The sequence below is a fragment of the Schistocerca americana genome, chromosome X (assembly GCF_021461395.2).
Source record: "Schistocerca americana isolate TAMUIC-IGC-003095 chromosome X, iqSchAmer2.1, whole genome shotgun sequence".
Lineage (NCBI taxonomy): Eukaryota > Metazoa > Arthropoda > Insecta > Orthoptera > Acrididae > Schistocerca > Schistocerca americana.
In genome coordinates, this window is record NC_060130.1 from 72,467,610 (window position 1) to 72,485,868 (window position 18,259).

An 18,259-nucleotide genomic window follows, 5' to 3' on the forward strand; every position below is an offset into this window, starting at 1 on the left:
AATTCGGATGCAATTTGTGTGTTTCATCGTCAATAAGAAGGTAAAAGGGATACAGTTAACCTGAAGTGAAGCTTCGGAATCTAAAACTGGACTCACAGGAGAGGTTCATATCATAGAATGTTAGAGTGTCAGTCCTCCTGTACTTAAGTCTGCATTGTGCCTTTTGTATTAACTTCGGATGCAATTTCTGTGTTTCATCGTGTATAAGAAGGTCCCAGGGATACAGTAAACCTGAAGTGAAGCATCCGAATCTAAAACTGGATTCACAGGATAGGATCAAATCATAGAAAGTTAGAGTGTCATTCCTCTTGTACTTAAGTCGGCATTGTGCCTTTTCTATTACATTCGGATGCAATTTCTGTGTTTCATCATCAATAAGAAGGTCCAAGGGATACAGTAAACCTGAAGTGAAGCATCGGAATCTAAAACTGGACTCACAGGAGAGGATGAAATCATAGAATGTTAGAGTGTCAGTCCTCTTGTACTTAAGTCGGCATTGTGCCTTTTGTATTAAATTCGGATGCAATTTCTGTGTTGCATCGCCAATAAGAAAGTCCAAGGGATACAGTAAACCTGAAGTGAAGCATCGGAATCTAAAACTGGACTCACAGGAGAGGTTCAAATCATAGATAGTTATTGTGTCTGTCATCTTGTACTTAAGTCGGCATTGTGCCTTTTGTATTAAATTCGGGTGCAATTTCTGTGTTTCATCGTCAATAAGAAGGTCCAAGGTATTCAGTAAACCTGAAGTGAAGCATCGGAATCTAAAACTGGACTCACAGGAGAGGTTCAAATCATAGTAAGATGGAGTGTCAGTCCTCTAGTACTTAAGTCGGCATTGTGTCTTTTGTATTAAATACGGATGCAATATCAGTGTTTCATCGTCAGTAAGAAGGTCCAAGCGATACAGTGAACCTGAAGTGAAGCATCGGAATCTAAAACTGGACTCACAGGAGAGGTTCAAATCATAGAAAGTTTGAGTGTCAGTCCTCTTGTACTGAAGTCGGCATTGTGCCATTTGTATTAAATGCGGGTACAATTTTTGTGTTTCATCGTCAATAAGATGGTCCAAGGTATTCAGTAAACCTGAAGTGAAGCATCGGAATCTAAAACTGGACTCACAGGAGAGGTTCAAATCATAGAAATTTGAGTGTCAGTCCTCTTGTACTGAAGTCTGCATTGTGCCTTTTGTATTAAATTCGGATGCAATTTCTGTGTTTCATCGTCAGTAAGAAGGTCCAAGTGATACATTTAACCTGAAGTGAAGCATCGGAATCTAAAACTGGACTCACAGGAGAGGTTCAAATCATAGAATGTTAGAGAGTCAGTCCTCCTGTTCTTAAGTCTGCATTGTGCCTTTTGTATTAGATTCGGATGCAATTTCTGTGTTTCATCGTCAATAAGAAGGTCCCAGGGATACAGTAAACCTGAAGTGAAGCATCTGTATCCAAAACTGGACTCACAGGATAGGTTCAAATCATAGAAACTTAGAGTGTCATTCCTCTTGAACTTAAGTCGGCATTGTGCCTTTTGTATTAAATTCGGATACAATTTCTGTGTTTCGTCGTCAATAAGAAGGTCCAAGGGATACAGTAAACCTGGAGTGTAGCATCGGAATCTAAAACGGACTCACAGGAGAGGTTCAAATCATAGAAAGTTGGAATGTCAGTCCTCTTGTACTTAAGTCGGCATTCTGCCTTTTGTATTAAATTCGGATGCAATTTCTGTGTTTCATCGTCAATAAGAAGGTCCAAGCGATACAGTGAACCTGAAGTGAAGCATCGGAATCTAAAACTGGACTCACTGGAGAGTTTCAAATCATAGAAAGTTAGAGTGTCAGTCCTCGTGTACTTAAGTCGGCATAAAGCCTTTTGTATCAAATTCGGATGCAACTTCTGTGTTTCATCGTCAACAAGAAGGCCCACGTGATACAGTAAACCTGAAGTGAAGCATCGGAATCTAAAACTGGACTCACAGGAGAAGCTCAAATCATAGAAAGTTAGAGTGTCAGTCATCTTGTACTAAAGTCGGCATTGTGTTTTTGTATTAAATTCGGATGCAATTTCTGTGTTTCATCGTCAATAAGAAGGTAAAAGGGATACAGTTAACCTGAAGTGAAGCTTCGGAATCTAAAACTGGACTCACAGGAGAGGTTCATATCATAGAATGTTGGAGTGTCAGTCCTCCTGTACTTAAGTCTGCATTGTGCCTTTTGTATTAACTTCGGATGCAATTTCTGTGTTTCATCGTCTATAAGAAGGTCCCAGGGATACAGTAAACCTGAAGTGAAGCATCCGAATCTAAAACTGGATTCACAGGATAGGATCAAATCATAGAAAGTTAGAGTGTCAGTCCTCGTGTACTTAAGTCGGCATTAAGCCTTTTTATCAAATTCGGATGCAACTTCTGTGTTTCATCGTCAACAAGAAGGCCCACGTGATACAGTAAACCTGAAGTGAAGCATCGGAATCTAAAACTGGACTCACAGGAGAAGTTCAAATCATAGAAAGTTAGAGTGTCAGTCATCTTGTACTAAAGTCGGCATTGTGTTTTTGTATTAAATTCGGATGCAATTTCTGTGTTTCATCGTCAATAAGAAGGTAAAAGGGATACAGTAAACCTGAAGTGAAGCATCCGAATCTAAAACTGGATTCACAGGATAGGATCAAATCATAGAAAGTTAGAGTGTCAGTCCTCTTGTACTTAAGTCGGCATTGTGCCTTTTCTATTAAATTCGGATGCAATTTCTGTGTTTCATCATCAATAAGAAGGTCCCAGGGATACAGTAAACCTGAAGTGAAGCATCGGAATCTAAAACTGGACTCACAGGAGAGGATGAAATCATAGAATGTTAGAGTGTCAGTCCTCTTGTACTTAAGTCGGCATTGTGCCTTTTGTATTAAATTCGGATGCAATTTCTGTGTTGCATCGCCAATAAGAAAGTCCAAGGGATACAGTAAACCTGAAGTGAAGCATCGGAATCTAAAACTGGACTCACAGGAGAGGTTCAAATCATAGAAAGTTATTGTGTCAGTCCTCTTGTACTTAAGTCGGCATTGTGCCTTTTGTATTAAATTCGGGTGCAATTTCTGTGTTTCATCGTCAATAAGAAGGTCCAAGGTATTCAGTAAACCTGAAGTGAAGCATCGGAATCTAAAACTGGACTCACAGGAGAGGTTCAAATCATAGTAAGATAGAGTGTCAGTCCTCTAGTACTTAAGTCGGCATTGTGTCTTTTGTATTAAATACGGATGCAATATCAGTGTTTCATCGTCAGTAAGAAGGTCCAAGCGATACAGTGAACCTGAAGTGAAGCATCGGAATCTAAAACTGGACTCACAGGAGAGGTTCAAATCATAGAAAGTTTGAGTGTCAGTCCTCTTGTACTGAAGTCGGCATTGTGCCATTTGTATTAAATGCGGGTACAATTTCTGTGTTTCATCGTCAATAAGAAGGTCCAAGGTATTCAGTAAACCTGAAGTGAAGCATCGGAATCTAAAACTGGACTCACAGGAGAGGTTCAAATCATAGAAATTTGAGTGTCAGTCCTCTTGTACTGAAGTCTGCATTGTGCCTTTTGTATTAAATTCGGATGCAATTTCTGTGTTTCATCGTCAGTAAGAAGGTCCAAGTGATACATTTAACCTGAAGTGAAGCATCGGAATCTAAAACTGGACTCACAGGAGAGGTTCAAATCATAGAATGTTAGAGAGTCAGTCCTCCTGTTCTTAAGTCTGCATTGTGCCTTTTGTATTAGATTCGGATGCAATTTCTGTGTTTCATCGTCAATAAGAAGGTCCCAGGGATACAGTAAACCTGAAGTGAAGCATCTGTATCCAAAACTGGACTCACAGGATAGGTTCAAATCATAGAAACTTAGAGTGTCAGTCCTCTTGAACTTAAGTCGGCATTGTGCCTTTTGTATTAAATTCGGATACAATTTCTGTGTTTCGTCGTCAATAAGAAGGTCCAAGGGATACAGTAAACCTGGAGTGTAGCATCGGAATCTAAAACGGACTCACAGGAGAGGTTCAAATCATAGAAAGTTGGAATGTCAGTCCTCTTGTACTTAAGTCGGCATTCTGCCTTTTGTATTAAATTCGGATGCAATTTCTGTGTTTCATCGTCAATAAGAAGGTCCAAGCGATACAGTGAACCTGAAGTGAAGCATCGGAATCTAAAACTGGACTCACTGGAGAGGTTCAAATCATAGAAAGTTAGAGTGTCAGTCCTCGTGTACTTAAGTCGGCATAAAGCCTTTTGTATCAAATTCGGATGCAACTTCTGTGTTTCATTGTCAACAAGAAGGCCCACGTGATACAGTAAACCTGAAGTGAAGCATCGGAATCTAAAACTGGACTCACAGGAGAAGTTCAAATCATAGAAAGTTAGAGTGTCAGTCATCTTGTACTAAAGTCGGCATTGTGTTTTTGTATTAAATTCGGATGCAATTTCTGTGTTTCATCGTCAATAAGAAGGTAAAAGGGATACAGTTAACCTGAAGTGAAGCTTCGGAATCTAAAACTGGACTCACAGGAGAGGTTCATATCATAGAATGTTGGAGTGTCAGTCCTCCTGTACTTAAGTCTGCATTGTGCCTTTTGTATTAACTTCGGATGCAATTTCTGTGTTTCATCGTCTATAAGAAGGTCCCAGGGATACAGTAAACCTGAAGTGAAGCATCCGAATCTAAAACTGGATTCACAGGATAGGATCAAATCATAGAAAGTTAGAGTGTCAGTCCTCGTGTACTTAAGTCGGCATTAAGCCTTTTGTATCAAATTCGGATGCAACTTCTGTGTTTCATCGTCAACAAGAAGGCCCACGTGATACAGTAAACCTGAAGTGAAGCATCGGAATCTAAAACTGGACTCACAGGAGAAGTTCAAATCATAGAAAGTTAGAGTGTCAGTCATCTTGTACTAAAGTCGGCATTGTGTTTTTGTATTAAATTCGGATGCAATTTCTGTGTTTCATCGTCAATAAGAAGGTAAAAGGGATACAGTAAACCTGAAGTGAAGCATCCGAATCTAAAACTGGATTCACAGGATAGGATCAAATCATAGAAAGTTAGAGTGTCAGTCCTCTTGTACTTAAGTCGGCATTGTGCCTTTTCTATTAAATTCGGATGCAATTTCTGTGTTTCATCATCAATAAGAAGGTCCCAGGGATACAGTAAACCTGAAGTGAAGCATCGGAATCTAAAACTGGACTCACAGGAGAGGATGAAATCATAGAATGTTAGAGTGTCAGTCCTCTTGTACTTAAGTCGGCATTGTGCCTTTTGTATTAAATTCGGATGCAATTTCTGTGTTGCATCGCCAATAAGAAAGTCCAAGGGATACAGTAAACCTGAAGTGAGCATCGGAATCTAAAACTGGACTCACAGGAGAGGTTCAAATCATAGAAAGTTATTGTGTCAGTCCTCTTGTACTTAAGTCGGCATTGTGCCTTTTGTATTAAATTCGGGTGCAATTTCTGTGTTTCATCGTCAATAAGAAGGTCCAAGGTATTCAGTAAACCTGAAGTGAAGCATCGGAATCTAAAACTGGACTCACAGGAGAGGTTCAAATCATAGTAAGATAGAGTGTCAGTCCTCTAGTACTTAAGTCGGCATTGTGTCTTTTGTATTAAATACGGATGCAATATCAGTGTTTCATCGTCAGTAAGAAGGTCCAAGCGATACAGTGAACCTGAAGTGAAGCATCGGAATCTAAAACTGGACTCACAGGAGAGGTTCAAATCATAGAAAGTTTGAGTGTCAGTCCTCTTGTACTGAAGTCGGCATTGTGCCATTTGTATTAAATGCGGGTACAATTTCTGTGTTTCATCGTCAATAAGAAGGTCCAAGGTATTCAGTAAACCTGAAGTGAAGCATCGGAATCTAAAACTGGACTCACAGGAGAGGTTCAAATCATAGAAATTTGAGTGTCAGTCCTCTTGTACTGAAGTCTGCATTGTGCCTTTTGTATTAAATTCGGATGCAATTTCTGTGTTTCATCGTCAGTAAGAAGGTCCAAGTGATACATTTAACCTGAAGTGAAGCATCGGAATCTAAAACTGGACTCACAGGAGAGGTTCAAATCATAGAATGTTAGAGAGTCAGTCCTCCTGTTCTTAAGTCTGCATTGTGCCTTTTGTATTAGATTCGGATGCAATTTCTGTGTTTCATCGTCAATAAGAAGGTCCCAGGGATACAGTAAACCTGAAGTGAAGCATCTGTATCCAAAACTGGACTCACAGGATAGGTTCAAATCATAGAAACTTAGAGTGTCAGTCCTCTTGAACTTAAGTCGGCATTGTGCCTTTTGTATTAAATTCGGATACAATTTCTGTGTTTCGTCGTCAATAAGAAGGTCCAAGGGATACAGTAAACCTGAAGTGTAGCATCGGAATCTAAAACGGACTCACAGGAGAGGTTCAAATCATAGAAAGTTGGAATGTCAGTCCTCTTGTACTTAAGTCGGCATTCTGCCTTTTGTATTAAATTCGGATGCAATTTCTGTGTTTCATCGTCAATAAGAAGGTCCAAGCGATACAGTGAACCTGAAGTGAAGCATCGGAATCTAAAACTGGACTCACTGGAGAGGTTCAAATCATAGAAAGTTAGAGTGTCAGTCCTCGTGTACTTAAGTCGGCATTAAGGTTTTTGTATCAAATTCGGATGCAACTTCTGTGTTTCATCGTCAACAAGAAGGCCCACGTGATACAGTACACCTGAAGTGAAGCATCGGAATCTAAAACTGGACTCACAGGAGAAGTTCAAATCATAGAAAGTTAGAGTGTCAGTCATCTTGTACTAAAGTCGGCATTGTGTTTTTGTATTAAATTCGGATGCAATTTCTGTGTTTCATCGTCAATAAGAAGGTAAAAGGGATACAGTTAACCTGAAGTGAAGCTTCGGAATCTAAAACTGGACTCACAGGAGAGGTTCATATCATAGAATGTTGGAGTGTCAGTCCTCCTGTACTTAAGTCTGCATTGTGCCTTTTGTATTAACTTCGGATGCAATTTCTGTGTTTCATCGTCTATAAGAAGGTCCCAGGGATACAGTAAACCTGAAGTGAAGCATCCGAATCTAAAACTGGATTCACAGGATAGGATCAAATCAAAGAAAGTTAGAGTGTCAGTCCTCGTGTACTTAAGTCGGCATTAAGCCTTTTGTATCAAATTCGGATGCAACTTCTGTGTTTCATCGTCAACAAGAAGGCCCACGTGATACAGTAAACCTGAAGTGAAGCATCGGAATCTAAAACTGGACTCACAGGAGAAGTTCAAATCATAGAAAGTTAGAGTGTCAGTCATCTTGTACTAAAGTCGGCATTGTGTTTTTGTATTAAATTCGGATGCAATTTCTGTGTTTCATCGTCAATAAGAAGGTAAAAGGGATACAGTAAACCTGAAGTGAAGCATCCGAATCTAAAACTGGATTCACAGGATAGGATCAAATCATAGAAAGTTAGAGTGTCAGTCCTCTTGTACTTAAGTCGGCATTGTGCCTTTTCTATTAAATTCGGATGCAATTTCTGTGTTTCATCATCAATAAGAAGGTCCCAGGGATACAGTAAACCTGAAGTGAAGCATCGGAATCTAAAACTGGACTCACAGGAGAGGATGAAATCATAGAATGTTAGAGTGTCAGTCCTCTTGTACTTAAGTCGGCATTGTGCCTTTTGTATTAAATTCGGATGCAATTTCTGTGTTGCATCGCCAATAAGAAAGTCCAAGGGATACAGTAAACCTGAAGTGAAGCATCGGAATCTAAAACTGGACTCACAGGAGAGGTTCAAATCATAGAAAGTTATTGTGTCAGTCCTCTTGTACTTAAGTCGGCATTGTGCCTTTTGTATTAAATTCGGGTGCAATTTCTTTGTTTCATCGTCAATAAGAAGGTCCAAGGTATTCAGTAAACCTGAAGTGAAGCATCGGAATCTAAAACTGGACTCACAGGAGAGGTTCAAATCATAGTAAGATAGAGTGTCAGTCCTCTAGTACTTAAGTCGGCATTGTGTCTTTTGTATTAAATTCGGATGCAATATCAGTGTTTCATCGTCAATAAGAAGGTCCAAGCGATACAGTGAACCTGAAGTGAAGCATCGGAATCTAAAACTGGACTCACAGGAGAGGTTCAAATCATAGAAAGTTTGAGTGTCAGTCCTCTTGTACTGAAGTCGGCATTGTGCCTTTTGTATTAAATGCGGGTACAATTTCTGTGTTTCATCGTCAATAAGAAGGTCCAAGGTATTCAGTAAACCTGAAGTGAAGCATCGGAATCTAAAACTGGACTCACAGGAGAGGATCAAATCATACAAAGTTACAGTGTCAGTCCTCTTGTACTTAAGTCGGCATTGTGCCTTTTGTATTAAATTCGGATGCAATTTCTGTGTTTCATCGTCAATAAGAAGGTCCAAGGTGTTCAGTAAACCTGCAGTGAAGCATCGGTATCTAAAACTGGACTCACAGGAGAGGTTCAAGTCATAGAATGTTAGAATGTCAGTCCTCTTGTACTTAAGTCGGCATTGTGCCTTTTGTATTAAATTCGGATGCTATTTCTGTGTTTCATCGTCAATAAGAAGGTCCAAGGGATACAGTAAACCTGAAGTGAAGCATCGGAATCTAAAACTGGACTCACAGGAGAGGTTCAAATCATAGAAAAATAGAGTGTCAGTCCTCTGTACTTGATTCGGCATTGTGTCTTTTGTATTAAATTCGGATACAATTTCTGTGTTTCGTCGTCAATAAGAAGGTCCAAGGGATACAGTAAACCTGAAGTGTAGCATCGGAATCTAAAACGGACTCACAGGAGAGGTTCAAATCATAGGAAGTTATTGTGTCAGTCCTCTTCTACTTAAGTCGGCATTGTGTTTTTGTATTAAATTCCGAAGCAATTTCTGTGTTTCATCGTCAATAAGATGGTACAAGGGATACAGTAAACCTGAAGTGAAGCATCGGAATCTAAAACAGGACTCACAGCAGAGGTTCAAATCATAGAAAGTTAGAGTGTCAGTCCTCTTGTACTTAAGTCGGCATTGTGCCTTTTGTATTAAATTCGGATTCATTTTCTGTGTTTCATCGTCAATAAAAAGGTCCAAGGGATACAGTATACCTGAAGTGAAGCATCGGTATCTTAAACTGGACTCGCAGGAGAGGTTCGAATCATAGAAAGTTAGAGTGTCAGTCCTCTTGTAGTTGAGTCGGCATTGTGCCTTTTGTATTAAATTCGGATGCAGTTTCTGTGTTTCATCGCCAATAAGAAGGTCTCAGGGATACAGTAAACCTGAAGTGAAGCATCGGGATCCAAAACTGGACTCACTGGAGAGGTTCAAATCATAGAAAGTTAGAGTGTCAGTGCTCTTGTACTTAAGTCGGCATTCTGCCATTTGTAATACATTCAGTTGCAATTTCTGTGTTTCATCGTCAATAAGAAGGTACAAGGTATACAGTGAACCTGAAGTGAAGCATTGGAATCTAAAACTGGACTCACAGGAGAGGTTCAAATCATAGAAAGTTAGAGTGTCAGTCATCTTGTACTTAAGTCGGCATTGTGTTTTTGTATTAAATTCGGATTCAATTTCTGTGTTTCATCGTCAATAAGAATGTCCAAGGGATACAGTAAACCTGAAGTGAAGCAACGGAATCTAAAACTGGACTCACAGGAGAGGTTCAAATCATAGAAAGTTAGATTTGCAGTCCTCCTGTACTTGAGTCGGCATTGTGCCTTTTGTATTATATTCGGATGCAATTTCTGTGTTTCATCGTCAATAAGATGGTCCAAGGGATGCAGTGGACCTGAAGTGAAGCATCGGAATCTAAAACTGGACTCACAGCAGAGGTTCAAATCATAGAAAGTTAGAGTGTCAGTCCTCTTGTACTTAAGTCGGCATTGTGCCTTTTGTATTAAATTCGGATGCAATTTCTGTGTTTCATCGTCAATAAAAAGGTCCAAGGGATACAGTAAAGCTGAAGTGTAGCATCGGAATCTAAAACTGGACTCACAGGAGAGGTTCAAATCATAGTAAGTTATTGTGTCAGTCCTCTTGTACTTAAGGCGGCATTGTGCCTTTTGTATTAAATTCGGATGCAATTTCTGTGTTTCATCGTCAGTAAGAAGGTCCAAGGGATACAGTAAACCTGAAGTGAAGCATCGGGATCCAAAACTGGACTCACAGGAGAGGTTCAAATCATAGAAAGTTAAAGTGACAGTCCTCTTGTACTTAAGTCGGCATTCTGCCCTTTGTATTACATTCATTTGCAATTTCTGTGTTTCATCGTCAATGAGAAGGTGCACGGGACACAGTAAACCTGAAGTGAAGCATTGGAATCTGAAACTGGACTCACAGCAGATGTTCAAATCATAAAAAGTTAAAGAGTCAGTCCTCTTGTAGTTAAGTCGGCATTGTGATTTTGTATTAAATTCGGATGCAATTTCTGTGTTTCATCGTCAATACGAAGGTCCAAGGGATACAGTAAACCTGAAGTGTAGCATCGGAATCTAAAACTGGACTCACAGGAGAGGTTCAAATCATAGAAAGTTATTGTGTCAGTCCCCTTGTACTTAAGGCGGCATTGTGCCTTTTGTATTAAATTCGGATGCAATTTCTGTGTTTCATCGTCAATCAGAAGGTCCAAGATATACAGTAAACATGAAGTGAAGCATAGGGATCTAAAACTGGTCTCACAGGAGAGGTTCAAATCATAGAAAGTTAGAGTGTCAGTCCTCTTGTACTTAAGTCGGCATTCTGCCGTTTGTATTACATTCAGTTGCAATTTCTGTGTTTCATCGCCAATAAGAAGGTGCAAGGGATACAGTAAACCTGAAGTTAAGCATTGGAATCTAAAACTGGACTCACAGGAGAGGTTCAAATCATAGAAAGTTAGAGTGTTAGTCATCTTGTACTGAAGTCGGCATTGTGTTTTTGTATTAAATTCGGATGCAATTTCTGTGTTTCATCGTCAATAAGAATGTCCAAGGGATACTGTAAACCTGAAGTGAAGCAACAGAATCTATAACTGGAATCACAGGAGAGATTCAAATAATAGAAAGTTAGATTGTCAGTCCTCTTGTACTTAAGTCGGCATTGTGCATTTTGTATTAAATTCGGATGCAATTTCTGTGTTTCATCGTCAATAAGAAGGTCCAAGGGATACAGTAAACCTGAATTGAGGCATCGGAATCAAAAACTGGACTCACGGGAGAGGTTCAAATCATAGAAAGTTAGAGTGTCAGTCCTCTTGTACTTAAGTCGGCATTGTGCCTTTTGTATTAAATTCGGAAGCAATTTCTGTGTTTCATCGTCAATAAGAAGGTCCAAGGGATACAGTTAAACTGAAGTGAAGTATCGGAATCTAAAACTGGACTCACAGGAGAGGTTCAAATCATAGAAAGTTAGAGTGTCAGTCCTCTTGTATTTAAGTCGGCCGTAAGCCTTTTGTATTAAATTCGGATGCAATTTCTGTGTTTCATCGTCAATAAAGAGGTCCAAGGGATACAGTAGACTAGAAGTGGAGCATCGGAATCTTAAACTGGACTCACAGGAGAGGTTCGAATCATAGAAAATTTGAGTGTCAATCCTCTTATACTTAAGTCGGCATTGTGCCTTTTGTATAAAATTCGGATGCTATTTCAGTGTTTCATCGTCAATAAGAAGGACCAAGGGATACAGTAATCCTGAAGTGAAGCATCGGAATCTAAAATTGGACTCACAGGAGAGGTTGAAATCATAGAAAGTTAGAGTGTCAGTCCTCTTGTACTTAAGTCGGCATTGTGCCTTTTGTATTAAATTCGGATGCATTATCTGTGTTTCATCGTCAAAAACCTGAAGAGGAGCATTGGAACCTAAAACTGGACTCACAGGAGAGGTTCAAATCATAGAAAAATAGAGTGTCAGTCCTCTGTACTTAATTCGGCATTGTGCCTTTTGTATTAAATTCGGATACAATTTCTGTGTTTCATCGTCAATAAGAAGGTCCAACGGACACAGTGAACCTGAAGTGTAGCATCGGAATCTAAAACAGGACTCACAGCAGAGGATCAAATCATAGAAAGTTAGAGTGTCAGTCCTGTTTTACTTAAGTCGGCATTGTGCCTTTTGTATTAAATTCGGATGCAATTTCTGTGTTTCATCGTCAATAAGTATCTCCAAGGGACACAGTAAACCTGAAGCGAAGCAACGGAATCTAAAACTGGACACAGAGGAGAGGTTCAAATCATAGAAAGTTAGATTTTCCGTCCTCTTGTACTTAAGTCTGCATTGTGCCCTTTGTATTATATTCGGATGCAATTTCTGTGTTTCATCGTCAATAAGATGGTCCAAGGGATACAGTAGACCTGAAGTGAAGCATCGGAATCTAAAACTGGACTCACAGGAGAGGTTCAAATCATAGAAAGTTAGAGTGTCAGTCCTCTTGTACTTATGTCGGCATTGTGCCTTTTGTGTTAAATTCGGATGCAGTTTCTGTGTTTCATCGTCAATAAGAAGGTCCAAGGGATACAGTAAACCTGAAGTGAAGCATCGGGATCCAAAACTGGACTCACAGGAGAGTTTCAAATCATAGAAAGTTAAAGTGACAGTCCTCTTGTACTTAAGTCGGCATTCTGCCCTTTGTATTACATTCAGTTGCAATTTCTGTGTTTCATCGTCAATAAGAAGGTGCAAGGGATACACTAAACCTGAAGTGAAGCATTGGAATCTGAAACTGGACTCACAGGAGAGGTTCAAATCATAAAAAGTTAGAGAGTCAGTCCTCTTGTACTTAAGTCGGCATTGTGCTTTTGTATTAAATTCGGATGCAATTTCTGTGTTTCATCGTCAATACGAAGGTCCAAGGGATACAGTAAACCTGAAGTGTAGCATCGGAATCTAAAACTGGACTCACAGGATAGGATCAAATCATAGAAAGTTAGAGTGTCAGTCCTCTTGTACTTAAGTCGGCATTGTGCCTTTTCTATTAAATTCGGATGCAATTTCTGTGCTTCATCATCAATAAGAAGGTGCAAGGGATACAGTAAACCTGAAGTGAAGCATCGGAATCTAAAACTGGACTCACAGGAGAGGATGAAATCATTGAATGTTAGAGTGTCAGTCCTCTTGTACTTAAGTCGGCATTGTGCCTTTTGTATTAATTTCGGATGCAATTTCTGTGTTGCATCGCCAATAAGAAAGTCCAAGGGATACAGTAAACCTGAAGTGAAGCATCGGAATCTAAAACTGGACTCACAGGAGAGGTTCAAATCATAGAAAGTTATTGTGTCAGTCCTCTTGTACTTAAGTCGGCATTGTGCCTTTTGTATTAAATTCGGGTGCAATTTATGTGTTTCATCGTCAATAAGAAGGTCCAAGGTATTCAGTAAACCTGAAGTGAAGCATCGGAATCTAAAACTGGACTCACAGGAGAGGTTCAAATCATAGTAAGATAGAGTGTCAGTCCTCTAGTACTTAAGTCGGCATTGTGTCTTTTGTATTAAATTCGGATGCAATATTAGTGTTTCATCGTCAATAAGAAGGTCGAAGCGATACAGTGAACCTGAAGTGAAGCATCGGAATCTAAAACTGGACTCACAGGAGAGGTTCAAATCATAGAAAGTTTGAGTGTCAGTCCTCTTGTACTGAATTCGGCATTGTGCCTTTTGTATTAAATGCGGGTACAATTTCTGTGTTTCATCGTCAATAAGAAGGTCCAAGGTATTCAGTAAACCTGAAGTGAAGCATCGGAATCTAAAACTGGACTCACAGGAGAGGTTCAAATCATACACAGTTACAGTGTCAGTCCTCTTGTACTTAAGTCGGCATTGTGCCTTTTGTATTAAATTCGGATGCAATTTCTGTGTTTCATCGTCAATAAGAAGGTCCAAGGGATACAGTAAACCTGAAGTGAAGCATCGGAATCTAAAACTGGACTCACAGGAGAGGTTCAAATCATAGGAAAATAGAGTGTCAGTCCTCTGTACTTGATTCGGCATTGTGTCTTTTGTATTAAATTCGGATACAATTTCTGTGTTTCGTCGTCAATAAGAAGGTCCAAGGGATACAGTAAACCTGAAGTGTAGCATCGGAATCTAAAACGGACTCACAGGAGAGGTTCAAATCATAGGAAGTTATTGTGTCAGTCCTCTTCTACTTAAGTCGGCATTGTGTTTTTGTATTAAATTCCGAAGCAATTTCTGTGTTTCATCGTCAATAAGATGGTCCAAGGGATACAGTAAACCTGAAGTGAAGCAACGGAATCTAAAACTGGACTCACAGGATAGGTTTAAATCATAGAAAGTTAGATTGTCAGTCCTCTTGTACTTAAGACAGCATTGTGCATTTTGTATTAAATTCGGATGCAATTTCTGTGTTTCATCGTCAATAAGATGGTCCAAGGGATACAGTAGACCTGAAGTGAAGCATCCGAATCTAAAACAGGACTCACAGCAGAGTTTCAAATCATAGAAAGTTAGAGTGTCAGTCCTCTTGTACTTAAGTCGGCATTGTGCCTTTTGTATTAAATTCGAATGCATTTTCTGTGTTTCATCGTCTTTAAAAAGGTCCAAGGGATACAGTATACCTGAAGTGAAGCATCGGTATCTTAAACTGGACTCGCAGGAGAGGTTCGAATCATAGAAAGTTAGAGTGTCAGTTCTCTTGAAGTTGAGTCAGCATTGTGCCTTTTGTATTAAATTCGGATGCAGTTTCTGTGTTTCATCGTCAATAAGAAGGTCCAAGGGATACAGTAAACCTGAAGTGAAGCATCGGGATCCAAAACTGGACTCACTGGAGAGGTTCAAATCATAGAAAGTTAGAGTGTCAGTCCTCTTGTACTTAAGTCGGCATTCTGCCATTTGTAATACATTCAGTTGCAATTTCTGTGTTTCATCGTCAATAAGAAGGTACAAGGTATACAGTGAACCTGAAGTGAAGCATTGGAATCTAAAACTGGACTCACAGGAGAGGTTCAAATCATAGAAAGTTAGAGTGTCAGTCATCTTGTACTTAAGTCGGCATTGTGTTTTTGTATTAAATTCGGATTCAATTTCTGTGTTTCATCGTCAATAAGAATGTCCAAGGGTTACAGTAAACCTGAAGTGAAGCAACGGAATCTAAAACTGGACTCACAGGAGAGGTTCAAATCATAGAAAGTTAGATTTGCAGTCCTCTTGTACTTGAGTCGGCATTGTGCCTTTTGTATTATACTTGGATGCAATTTCTGTGTTTCATCGTCAATAAGATGGTCCAAGGGATGCAGTAGACCTGAAGTGAAGCATCGGAATCTAAAACTGGACTCACAGCAGAGGTTCAAATCATAGAAAGTTAGAGTGTCAGTCCTCTTGTACTTAAGTCGGCATTGTGCCTTTTGTATTAAATTCGGATGCGATTTCTGTGTTTCATCGTCAATAAAAAGGTCCAAGGGATACAGTAAAGCTGAAGTGAAGCATCGGGATCCAAAACTGGACTCACAGGAGAGGTTCAAATCATAGAAAGTTAAAGTGACAGTCCTCTTGTACTTAAGTCGGCATTCTGCCCTTTGTATTACATTCATTTGCAATTTCTGTGTTTCATCGTCAATGAGAAGGTGCAAGGGATACAGTAAACCTGAAGTGAAGCATTGGAATCTGAAACTGGACTCACAGCAGAGGTTCAAATCATAAAAAGTTAAAGAGTCAGTCCTCTTGTACTTAAGTCGGCATTGTGATTTTGTATTAAATTCGGATGCAATTTCTGTGTTTCATCGTCAATACGAAGGTCCAAGGGATACAGTAAACCTGAAGTGTAGCATCGGAATCTAAAACTGGACTCACAGGAGAGGTTCAAATCATAGAAAGTTATTGTGTCAGTCCCCTTGTACTTAAGGCGGCATTGTGCCTTTTGTATTAAATTCGGATGCAATTTCTGTGTTTCATCGTCAATCAGAAGGTCCAAGGGATACAGTAAACATGAAGTGAAGCATAGGGATCTAAAACTGGTCTCACAGGAGAGGTTCAAATCATAGAAAGTTAGAGTGTCAGTCCTCTTGTACTTAAGTCGGCATTCTGCCGTTTGTATTACATTCAGTTGCAATTTCTGTGTTTCATCGCCAATAAGAAGGTGCAAGGGATACAGTAAACCTGAAGTTAAGCATTGGAATCTAAAACTGGACTCACAGGAGAGGTTCAAATCATAGAAAGTTAGAGTGTCAGTCATCTTGTACTGAAGTCGGCATTGTGTTTTTGTATTAAATTCGGATGCAATTTCTGTGTTTCATCGTCAATAAGAATGTCCAAGGGATACTGTAAACCTGAAGTGAAGCAACAGAATCTATAACTGGAATCACAGGAGAGATTCAAATAATAGAAAGTTAGATTGTCAGTCCTCTTGTACTTAAGTCGGCATTGTGCATTTTGTATTAAATTCGGATGCAATTTCTGTGTTTCATCGTCAATAAGAAGGTCCAAGGGATACAGTAAACCTGAAGTGAGGCATCGGAATCAAAAACTGGACTCACGGGAGAGGTTCAAATCATAGAAAGTTAGAGTGTCAGTCCTCTTGTACTTAAGTCGGCATTGTGCCTTTTGTATTAAATTCGGAAGCAATTTCTGTGTTTCGTCGTCAATAAGAAGGTCCAAGGGATACAGTTAAACTGAAGTGAAGCATCGGAATCTAAAACTGGACTCACAGGAGAGGTTCAAATCATAGAAAGTTAGAGTGTCAGTATTCTTGTATTTAAGTCGGCCGTAAGCCTTTTGTATTAAATTCGGATGCAATTTCTGTGTTTCATCGTCAATAAAGAGGTCCAAGGGATACAGTAGACTAGAAGTGGAGCATCGGAATCTTAAACTGGACTCACAGGAGAGGTTCGAATCATAGAAAATTTGAGTGTCAATCCTCTTATACTTAAGTCGGCATTGTGCCTTTTGTATAAAATTCGGATGCTATTTCAGTGTTTCATCGTCAATAAGAAGGACCAAGGGATACAGTAATCCTGAAGAGAAGCATCGGAATCTAAAATTGGACTCACAGGAGAGGTTGAAATCATAGAAAGTTAGAGTGTCAGTCCTCTTGTACTTAAGTCGGCATTGTGCCTTTTGTATTAAATTCGGATGCAATATCTGTGTTTCATCGTCAAAAACCTGAAGAGGAGCATTGGAACATAAAACTGGACTCACAGGAGAGGTTCAAATCATAGAAAAATAGAGTGTCAGTCCTCTGTACTTAATTCGGCATTGTGCCTTTTGTATTAAATTTGGATACAATTTCTGTGTTTCATCGTCAAAAAGAAGGTCCAACGGACACAGTGAACCTGAAGTGTAGCATCGGAATCTAAAACAGGACTCACAGCAGAGGATCAAATCATAGAAAGTTAGAGTGTCAGTCCTGTTGTACTTAAGTCGGCATTGTGCCTTTTGTATTAAATTCGGATGCAATTTCTGTGTTTCATCGTCAATAAGTATCTCCAAGGGATACAGTAAACCTGAAGCGAAGGAACGGAATCTAAAACTGGACACACAGGAGAGGTTCAAATCATAGAAAGTTAGATTTTCCGTCCTCTTGTACTTAAGTCTGCATTGTGCCTTTTGTATTATATTCGGATGCAATTTCTGTGTTTCATCGTCAATAAGATGGTCCAAGGGATACAGTAGACCTGAAGTGAAGCATCGGAATCTAAAACTGGACTCACAGGAGAGGTTCAAATCATAGAAAGTTAGAGTGTCAGTCCTCTTGTACTTATGTCGGCATTGTGCCTTTTGTGTTAAATTCGGATGCAGTTTCTGTGTTTCATCGTCAATAAGAAGGTCCAAGGGATACAGTAAACCTGAAGTGAAGCATCGGGATCCAAAACTGGACTCACAGGAGAGTTTCAAATCATAGAATGTTAAAGTGACAGTCCTCTTGTACTTAAGTCGGCATTCTGCCCTTTGTATTACATTCAGTTGCAATTTCTGTGTTTCATCGTCAATAAGAAGGTGCAAGGGATACAGTAAACCTGAAGTGAAGCATTGGAATCTGAAACTGGACTCACAGGAGAGGTTCAAATCATAAAAAGTTAAAGAGTCAGTCCTCTTGTACTTAAGTCGGCATTGTGCTTTTGTATTAAATTCGGATGCAATTTCTGTGTTTCATCGTCAATACGAAGGTCCAAGAGATACAGTAAACCTGAAGTGTAGCATCGGAATCTAAAACTGGACTCACAGGAGAGGTTCGAATCATAGAAAGTTATTGTGTCAGCCCTCTTGTACTTACGATGACATTGTGCCTTTTGTATTAAATTCGGATGCAATTTCTGTGTTTTATCGTCAATAAGA